Source organism: Mauremys reevesii, unplaced genomic scaffold, assembly GCF_016161935.1.
Source record: "Mauremys reevesii isolate NIE-2019 unplaced genomic scaffold, ASM1616193v1 Contig99, whole genome shotgun sequence".
Classification (NCBI taxonomy): domain Eukaryota; kingdom Metazoa; phylum Chordata; order Testudines; family Geoemydidae; genus Mauremys; species Mauremys reevesii.
Window position 1 is genome coordinate 59,564 of NW_024100916.1, and position 9,537 is coordinate 69,100.

Sequence of the window (9,537 nt, forward strand, 5' to 3'; positions counted from 1 at the left end):
GTGCTGATAGACACCCTCATATTGCCCTACGATGGACACCACAAGGAAGAAGGAGGAGAGGTAGGCCATTGGGGACGTGGCGAAGGACCATTGAAGAAGAAATGAAAGGCATGGGAATAAAGTGGGATTAAATTTGCTGCCTCGCTCAAGAACGAAACGAATGGAGGAGAATGGTTGACGCCTTATGCTTGACCAGGAGTGAATAAGAGGAAGAAGACCCTCTGCTGCGAATCCCACAATTGTTGGCTCACAGGAAATCTGCAAAGGGTTTCATCAAACTTCATCTGCAAGGATTTCCAATCTAACCCTCGTTTGGGCAAGAGACAAATTGAAGACAGATTTCAAAACAGACGATGGACATTTTAACGGTCTGATATGCTAGTTGAGCTAACTAAGGGTCCCCTGACCTTGAAACACTTCATCAGTGATGTATTTGGGGACAATGTCATCTATTCGGGTGAAATACGTCTCTTTTTGGAGAACCCAGAGCAGCACATGCAGCACATCCGAACCTGGAGAGGTTTCAGCAGCATGGTCTCAACACAGAATTGGAAAAGCGGAACCTCCAGCCAACTCTCCACAGAGTTTTGGGGGTACATCCTCTCCCCAGAAGATGTTACCATTGATGCAAATAAGGTGGAAGCCATTCATAAATGGGGCGTAGTTGGAAGTCCTCAAGAAGTGCAGCGCTTCCTAGACTTCACTCATCCTGTGAAATCGAGACGTGCTGGCTCTCAGTGATGCTTAGATGGAAAACCACGCACCCCACACAGAGGTTGGAACCACCCACTGCCCGGTTGTCCTGAGGAGCCATGATTTCTCCAGGAGCTGGATAAAGGGCACAGGGATCAGCCTCTCAAAGGTAGGGGAGGGTCGTGTGAGGAGAGAGTCTAAGAGAGGAGGATCGTGGGCTAGGCTCTGTATTTGGGCTTGGCAGGGATCGAGAGAATGGAGAGGGCTGTTAGAGGGCAATGCGAGGTGGGAGGGGGGTCGGAGATGGGGGCAAGGCCTGAAAAGTTCAGCTGATTTAGATCAACTGTGCCAGAGAATCACTGGTTGAAGTGACTGAAAGCTCTGAGCTGGGGCTGGCCAAAATCCTCCTCCTCAGATGGGAACATCCCAAAAGTCTGTAGAAGCTCAGCCTCTGAGGTGAACGTTGCGGCCCAAACCTCTCTCTGCTCTGAACCTCACAGGATTCCAGCCGGCTGTTCCAATCCAGGAGGAAAACTGTGCCACCGAAGTCTCCCAGCACCTGGGCAGTGAAGTGCCACTTAACCCCGCTGTGATGCACAGACCTTGCTCTGGCTGGCTGCACAGGGCTGAATTTCACCCCGTCAGAGTGTAAGGAAATAATTGTCTGAAAGCCTTTTTCTTTTTGGATGTCTGTCTAGTGGGAAAGAACCATGGGGATTTCTAGCCTGTTTTGCTCCCATGCCTGGTGCTTCAATGATGCAGAGACGTGCTGATACATTGGTTGATTTCCCCACCTTTTAAACTACTCTCTTCTTCTCTTTTAACAGGTATTCTAAGGGCCCCCCGTGCATCATATGGGCATTCTTGAGTGTGCAGATTGCATCAGACCTGCACCTGAATAATTAATAGTGACTGAAATATGCAGACACTAAAGTTCTGCAGCCAAATTCTTGGAAACCTTCCTCTTCAATGTAAGATCAGGATTTTGGTTTAAATTTATTTTTATTTAAAAAAAAAGTGCTAAGCAGATGCTACACTGTAAGAAGCGGAAAGAGAATCAAAAATTGAAAGATTGTTATTAAAACCAATGAACAACTGCAGAGAGTGGAGACCCGGCAAAGCAAACAAATGAATACTGTGAGTAAATAACCTGAAAGCAAATGGGGAAGAAAACCCCATCTGGGTAATTGTGGCTCTTGGGACAAAAACTGGGTTCCTGGTACGTAGACTGGCTGAGATCATCCCTTTTCCCTGGGATTCAAATGTCATTCTCTGTGTGGTGTCCTTATTTTAATCCTAGGAAAAAGATCACCAAAGGAGATGTAAGGATCCGGAAATCTAATGTCTGCCAGAAGCTTCAGCCACCTTCATAGGTAGAAGTCACTGGCTTTCCTACTATGCCACTAGTGCTCTTTCTGCTCACCAGGTCTGCTCCCTTCAGCAGGACAGAGACACCTAACTCCCGAGTCCTGATTTCCTTCCATTCAAGGGGCTGAGGGTTTGCATTGCCCCCACCCCCACCATCAGAGACTTTTCCTATGGGAATCTCCCCAGAGCAGGGGAGAAATCTGTTCTTCCGTTAGAACCAGTCTGCTCAGTAAATCCACCTACACTGACCTCATCTCAGATGCTTTGTTTATCTGAGATTAGTGGTATCTTTGGAAAACCCTTAGCGTGTCAAGGTGTGAGGTGGAGCAGGGAATACAGGAGCACCAGCAGATTCCCCTGAAGAACACCACCCTGTCTTTCTCTGGTCAGGCTAGGGCTCACCGTCCATTGTGGAGGTGAAGACCAGATGAGAGCTGCTGGATTGACCTTGATGTGCCATGTCCTTGTGTGGATGAAGGACCTACATCTCAGGGATGGCCAGCAGCAGATGTAACACATATCTCCAGGAATGAGCTAAATAACCTACCTTGAGAGGTAAGTAAAATCGTGGCCACAAATAGACATCACAGGAATTGGTGGGGATTGACCCAGGGTCCTTCAGCACAAGCCCCTCTCACTCACTGTCAACAAATCCAGCTCCACTCACTAGACCACATCCCATTCCAGAGCCCCAGATCCCAGGAGCCCTGATTCTCAGAGCCAGGCCTCACATCACAAGGCCAAACCTCCTCCCATTCTGTGCCCTGTAGAAGACACCATTGGCAAAAACCTCCTCTACATTCCCCCTGTCAGAGACTGCGGCCACGGGTGACAAGTGAATGAGCTGAGATCTCCCCTGTGGGAATCTGAGGGGCTGCACATTTGGGGTTTCACAGGGATGGCTTCTGGCAGCCATTGACAGAGTGTTCCTGGGAGGAGATTTTCCATCTCTAACAAAGGGTTTCTGTTCCCCCAGATCTCAGCCGCTCAGCAGAATGCGGGAGAGCCGAGTGCTGATGGGCTAGAGGGTCCCAAGAGTCGTTGTGCAGCAGGGGCAGTGTCTGCAGTCACCATGGGCCACACCCTGCGCTCCAGACAACCCAGGCTGGTTCCCTGGATTGCAAAGGGGACTTTAGCTTTTGGAATTGGTGCTGGTGCCTGTGTCCACAACTGGGATGTTTTCATGAGGCTACTCAATGGTCCATGAAGCGCCATGCAAGCAAGGGGAGAATGGACATTAGAGAGCGAGGCGGTGCCTTTGCAGGGCTGCTGCAGTCGAACATCCGCAGCCAGAAGAGAGACGATGGAAACTCCTTCAAGGGCTGGCCACAGCCACAGCAGCTGTCTCATAAAGCTCTGCTCATGCTCCAGCCAACAGAGGCAGGACGAAGAGCCACACTGGGAGAGCCTGATTTGCAATTAGCAAGACGCGGTTTTTTCAGTGGATTATGCTGCCCTGACCGTCTATTTCCTGCAATGTGCACATCCAGCCTCCCTGGCAGACCTCAGTGGGAGCTAGGTTCTCCGTGCCCATAGGACAGGGCTGGCCTTACCATGAGGCGAACTGAGGCGGCTGCCACAGGTGCCAGACCGTGGGCGGGCGCCACTAGGATCCAGAGTGTAGAAAAATTGTCTGGTGCTGGTGCATATGTTTTCTCGCTGCTCGAGATGCACAGAGATGGTGGAGTGCTGTGCTGGAGGAAGGGGCCAAGAGACATAACAGGCAGGCAGGAGAAAAGGTGAGAGGAATAACAGAAAGCAACAGGAGCTTCAGGGAGAGAGAGGAGGAGGAGCCTCTTATGTACCTCTTGGCACCCCCAGGAGCCTGGACTGATTAACACCAGCTTCTCAGGGAGCTTCCTATTTCCTGAAGTAGTAGGAGCCGGTTAGGCCCTTAAGAGGCTGATATCTTCCCTCACTCAGGCCCTGCTACCAGCCTGCTTCTTTGTCCCCTTCAACTGAGTTTTGAGAGCCACTCTAGCTGGCACAGAACAGCAGTCATGAGTGAAAGAAGAAAACGCCCCTCTGGGGCAGCATTCAGAAAAAGAAAGCAATCAAAAGAAGCTTTTCTGTCTAAGCAGGAAGGAGCTCTCCTGAGATACAGAGACACAAATGTTCACGGTGAGCCTTCCATCCCCAATGCGGATGTGAGTGGTGAGGAGATGCCTGATCTTCCAGTTAGTCAGAGTGCAGGCGACCTGGCAGCTACTGCAGCATCCATATCTCCATCCCAAATGGATGTAAACCATGCACATGCCTGAAGAAAAGTGTAGATCAGAGAAGAGTGTGGTGGAGGCACAAGAAACAGCTGCTGCTGGGTTTAGTTCCTTAAGTCTAGATGATCCAGGACTGTGGACCCACCTGAGCAGTAGCCTGAGGGACTTCCTTGTACTGCATGGGCCACAGCAAGTGAAAACTTCATGTTCCCAAAGACAATGAAAATAGAAGCTTCCATCCAACACATTCCTGGTGTGAAATCCCCAATGGTGACAAAGTGGAGAGGTCATGGCTTAGGTACTCAAACCCAGAATACTGCATACTGTTTTGTTGCAAACTCCTCCAGTCTAACGTTCCAGCCACATTGCGTTCTACAGGAACAAAGGACTGGAAAAAATCTGGCTAGAAATGTGGCATGCCATGAGAAGGCAGCAAATCACCAGAGAGCATCTCATAGGCGGAAAGAGCTTGAGATGAGCCTAAGGGTAAAGTCCACCATAGATGATCAGCATCAAGAGAAGATTGCATCAGAGTCTCTTTACTGGCAAAATGTTCTGAAAAGGCTCGTTGCCATTGTGAGAATGCTGCTACCCAAAACCCAGCACTGTGTGGCACTTCAGTTCAGCTACATATGCCAAACAATGGAAACTTCCTTAAAATTGTGGGGCTGATGGCTGAGTTTGATGCCATAGTTGTCATTATGGAGGATAATGCTATGACAGGAACTGTTCTTGGGAGAAGAGTAGCAGAGGGAAATGGAATCACCAGAAACATACATAACTTCAAATTTCTGCGTGGCTTAGTGTTGTGGCATGACATACTGTTTGAAATAAATGTTGTAAGCAAGAGACTCCAAGGTGTTGACCTTGATATATCTGGCGCAATGGAACAACTGGACAAAGCAAAGACAGACCTACAGTCTGACTGGTCAGATGAGGGATTTCAAACCGTTCTGAAGAGTGCACAGAAGTTGGCAGAGGAACTTCACACTGAAGCTATTTTCCCACCCATTCAAGAATACAAGAGTCACCGAAGAAGAAGACATTTTGATTACGAGGCAGGGGATAATCCCATAAGAGACCCCAAACGGACAAAGTGGAGAGGTCATGGCTTAGGTACTCAAAAACCCAGAATACTGCATACTGTTTTTGTTGCAAACTCCTCCAGTCTAACGTTCCAGCCACATTGCGTTCTACAGGAACAAAGGACTGGAAAAATCTGGCTAGAAATGTGGCATGCCATGAGAAGGCAGCAAATCACCAGAGAGCATCTCATAGGCGGAAAGAGCTTGAGATGAGCCTAAGGGTAAAGTCCACCATAGATGATCAGCATCAAGAGAAGATTACAAGTTACATTTCAGCAGGATCTACTCCAAAGGCTGTTCTGGAATATATGTGCACTAATAAGATGAGCAGCCTCTTTCCAAATGCTTTTGTTGCTCTGCACATACTTCTATCACTTCCTGTAACAGTTGCCACTGGAGAACGCAGCTTCTCCAAGCTGAAGTTAATAAAAACACGTCTACACTCCACAATGACACAGGTCAGCCTTGCATCCATCTCCATAGAGCGTGAGCTGGCCCAGACGGTGGACATGCAGGAAGCAGAAGCAGTTCAAATCTTTGCAACCAAGAAGGCACGGAAAACACCGCTTTGATTATTCAAACAGATAAAAATGCCAGTGTTTACCATGCAGAGTAGAAAAGTTACGTTTGCTGTTCAGGCATTTGAAAGTTGTGTTACTTAAAATTTTGGAACAAGGCATTTTAAGTTATTAGTTTCTCCTTTATTGGGGGAAGTAGCAGAGCAGTACCATGAGAGGAGTAGAACAGGAAGAAGGCAGAATTGAGACCTTTCAAAGTTTTGGCCCGAGCGAGGGGGTATGGGGGTGTCATTTGAGCTCCCTGCCTCAGGTGCCAAAATGTTGTGGGCCGGCCCAGCCACGGGATCAGTGCTCAGAGTGTTCTCGCAGCAGCTTAGCCTGCAAAAGTGGAATATGAGAGATGCAATGGTCCAAATAGTTAAAAACTCGTCCTCCCTGTTTGTCTCTGCGGTTTTTGTGTTTGCAATTAAAGGAAGCCAGATATCTAGCTACTTGAGAGCCCCCTTGTTCCAGTCAGAGTGAAAATCAGCGCTGCAAGACAAAACATTATAGGGAAAAGATGGATTTTTAACCTAAAGCCACACTCAGTTCAGAAGATACCAAGAGGAACTGCCCTCTTTCAAAACAGCTTGTGTCTTCTATTCTCAAGGATGGCTCTCTGGGCTGACATGGACCACCAACTTCTGTGAGGGCAGCTTGACTTTACTGCTTTGGAAATAATGGCAGATGGCGGTGTTCCTACTGAAAGAGGACCTCTTTGCTTAAAGGCAGCTTTAGCCTCATTCCTGTCAACAATGATGAGAGCTGGTGGCCATTTTGAAAGGTTGCAATTCTCTGAAGAAGAACAATTCACCATTAAAACTTTCGGAAAATGTGCCCCTTGCCTATGGACTTTTTACACACATACACATAAATTCTTATGCATCAACCGTTTTAGCAGACAATTTCAGCTTTTTCTCAAAAAAAAATAAAGCTTGAACTCTGGACATTTTTATTTCTCTTCTCTGGACTTTTTCAATTCTAATCTATCTTTTTTTTTTTTTTTTAGATAGGGCAACCAGAACTGCACAAAGTATTCAGGGACTGAGGATACAATATATTTATATATAGGCAATATGATATTTTCTTTCTTATTATTTATCCCTTCCCTAATGGTTCCTAACATGAAGTTAGCTTTTTGAACCACCACTTCACATAGTTTTCAGAGAACCATCCACAATGACTCCCAAGATCTCTTTCTTGAGTGGTAACTGCTAATTTGGATCCATCATTTTGTATTTATAGTTAGGATTATGTTTTCTAATGTGCGTTACTTTGCATTATCAACACTGAATTTCATCTGTCATTCCCTGGGCTGATCGCCCATTTTCGTGAGATCCCTCTGTAACTCTTTGCAGTCAGGTTTGGACTTAACTATCTTGAGTAGTTTTGTATCATCCGCAAGCTTTGAACCCTCACTGTTTACCCCTTTTCCCAGATAGTTTATGAATAGTTTAATGCAGTTCTTTATGGAACCTCGTTGTTTACCTCTTTCCATTGTGAAAGCTGACCATTTATTCCTACCCTTTGTTTCCTGTCTTTTAACCAGTTAGTGCTCCATGACAGAACCTTCTCTTACCCCATGACTGCTTAATTCGCTTAAGAGCCTTAGGTGATGGGCTTGGTCAAAGGTTTTCAGAAAGTCGGGTACACTATATCCATTGGATCACCCTAGCCTACATGTTTGTTGACCCCTCCAAGAATCCTAATAGACTGATGAGGCATTATTGCCCGTTCAAAAACCATGTTGACTCTTCCCTAACAAATCATGGTCATCTGTGTATCTGATAATTCTGTTCTTTACTATAGTTTCAACCAATTTGCCTGGTAATGAAATTAAGCTTACTGTTGTAATTGCCAGGATCATCTCTATGTCATTTTTTGAAATCAGGGTTATATTAATTTTCCTGCAGTCATCTGATACAGAGGCTCATTTCGGTGATAGGTTACATACCACAGTTAGTAGTTGCGCAAATTTCATATTTGAGTTCCTTCAGAACTCGTGCTTGAATAACATCTGGTTCTGCAGTAAAGACTGATGCAAAAAAATCCATTGAGATTCTTCCCAATGGCCTTATCTTCCTTGAGTGCTCCTTTAGCACCTCAATTGTCCAGTGGCCCCACTGGTTGTTTAACAGGCTTCCTGCTGTGCTGCTGAGGTACTTAAAAACAACTTTCTGTTTATGTGTCTTTTTTGCTAATTACTCTTCAAATGCTTTTATGGCCTGCCTGATTCTATTTTTACACTTGGACTTTCTCTTAAGCTTGGTTTTCCTCTGCTAGCCTCAGGACTTGCTCATGCAATACTCCAGGTGCCTATGAAATGCTACCTCACTTTGAAAAGGCTGCCCCGGGTCACTGTAAACACTTCCTGGGTTGCATCACTCCGTAGGAAGGTAAAATCTCGACGGAGTCTGAACTAAGGTGGAGTTGCTATAGGAGCTCACAAGGGGGCACAGGGGGTGCTGGAGCTCCACCACCCAGTCCCAGAGCAACTGAGGCTGCATGTCCTGCCCTTGGGAAAAGTGGTGACCCTTTAGACAGAGTACTAACGAAAACAAGCTTGCAGGTACAGTGATTTAGAAATAAATTACTATGTGAATTGTTTCAAAGACTATGACACTATCAATAGTAATACATCTTGCTCTGAAGGGGACATTTTCAGTTCAGTAAAATAGCAGGGAAAAAGACCTAAAAAGTTCTTTAAAAAAACTACCCACTGCCCCAGAACCACCCAAGACTTAGTTCTTTGGTCATTTCCATTGAGATAGGGAGGACCTGGGTTGGGTTATTTAGGGAGAAATAAATGGTTTGACACTGTTAAATTTTTAAAGGACATATTTTTTAAATTAATTTTAACTCAGAAATTAATTAACAGATTCACTAGCAGATTCTCAGAAAATTCATTCTTTAGTTAGGGTGTAGTGCTGTAAATATGAGGAGGACGTGGCTTAAATATCTCCAGAGTCAACAATTGGACACAGACAGATTAATATTTTGCACTAAATCCTGATCTTATTAAAGACAAGTGGCAAAACTTCAATTGACTTCAAACTACCTGAACTCTAATAATGCATATGCAGAAGGGGAAAGAGTTAAGATTTCACCTGTACGTTTAACTTTGCTGTTTCCTAACTCTTGTGTAACACTGGTAAAACTGTTTGTCATCTATGTAGCCCCTTCTTTGTTTAGGACCAGAATGTGGTATATTGCTACCCAGGTCGAGTCCAACTTCCACTGATGTTTCATGGGGAAAACAAAGGAAACCAAACCCCAAATATTTGGGTGGGACATTTTCAGTGTGTGGTGAAATTTGGAACTAAAACCCTACAGATTTTAATAACATTTTTTTCAAACCCAAAATATTTACGTAGAGAGGAGAGATGCTGTTGTTTTGTTTTTCTGAAAACTGTGATGTTCCTGGGGGGGAACCTCCATGAAGTTTCCCACGAAATTAAAATTTAATTATTAAAATTAAATTAATTATAATTTAAAATTTCTAACCAGCTCTAATGCGTCTCCATGACTCATCAATGTATATGAATGGTGCAATCTGAGGATTAAGTTACTTCCCAACAAGAGAGACTGTCTCAGAATCTTGTCCATCATGAATAATTT

The 9,537-nt window shown here is 45.3% G+C and overlaps 1 long non-coding RNA gene across 1 annotated transcript; it reads left to right on the forward strand.

Moving 5' to 3' along the window:
* Nucleotides 1–1,305: 1,305 nt before the first annotated feature.
* Nucleotides 1,306–3,088, forward strand: LOC120395142. The gene is made up of 4 exons (XR_005592489.1): nucleotides 1,306–1,341; nucleotides 1,521–1,830; nucleotides 2,452–2,616; nucleotides 3,038–3,088. It is a non-coding gene; the product is annotated as an uncharacterized LOC120395142 (long non-coding RNA).
* Nucleotides 3,089–9,537: the final 6,449 nt, after the last annotated feature.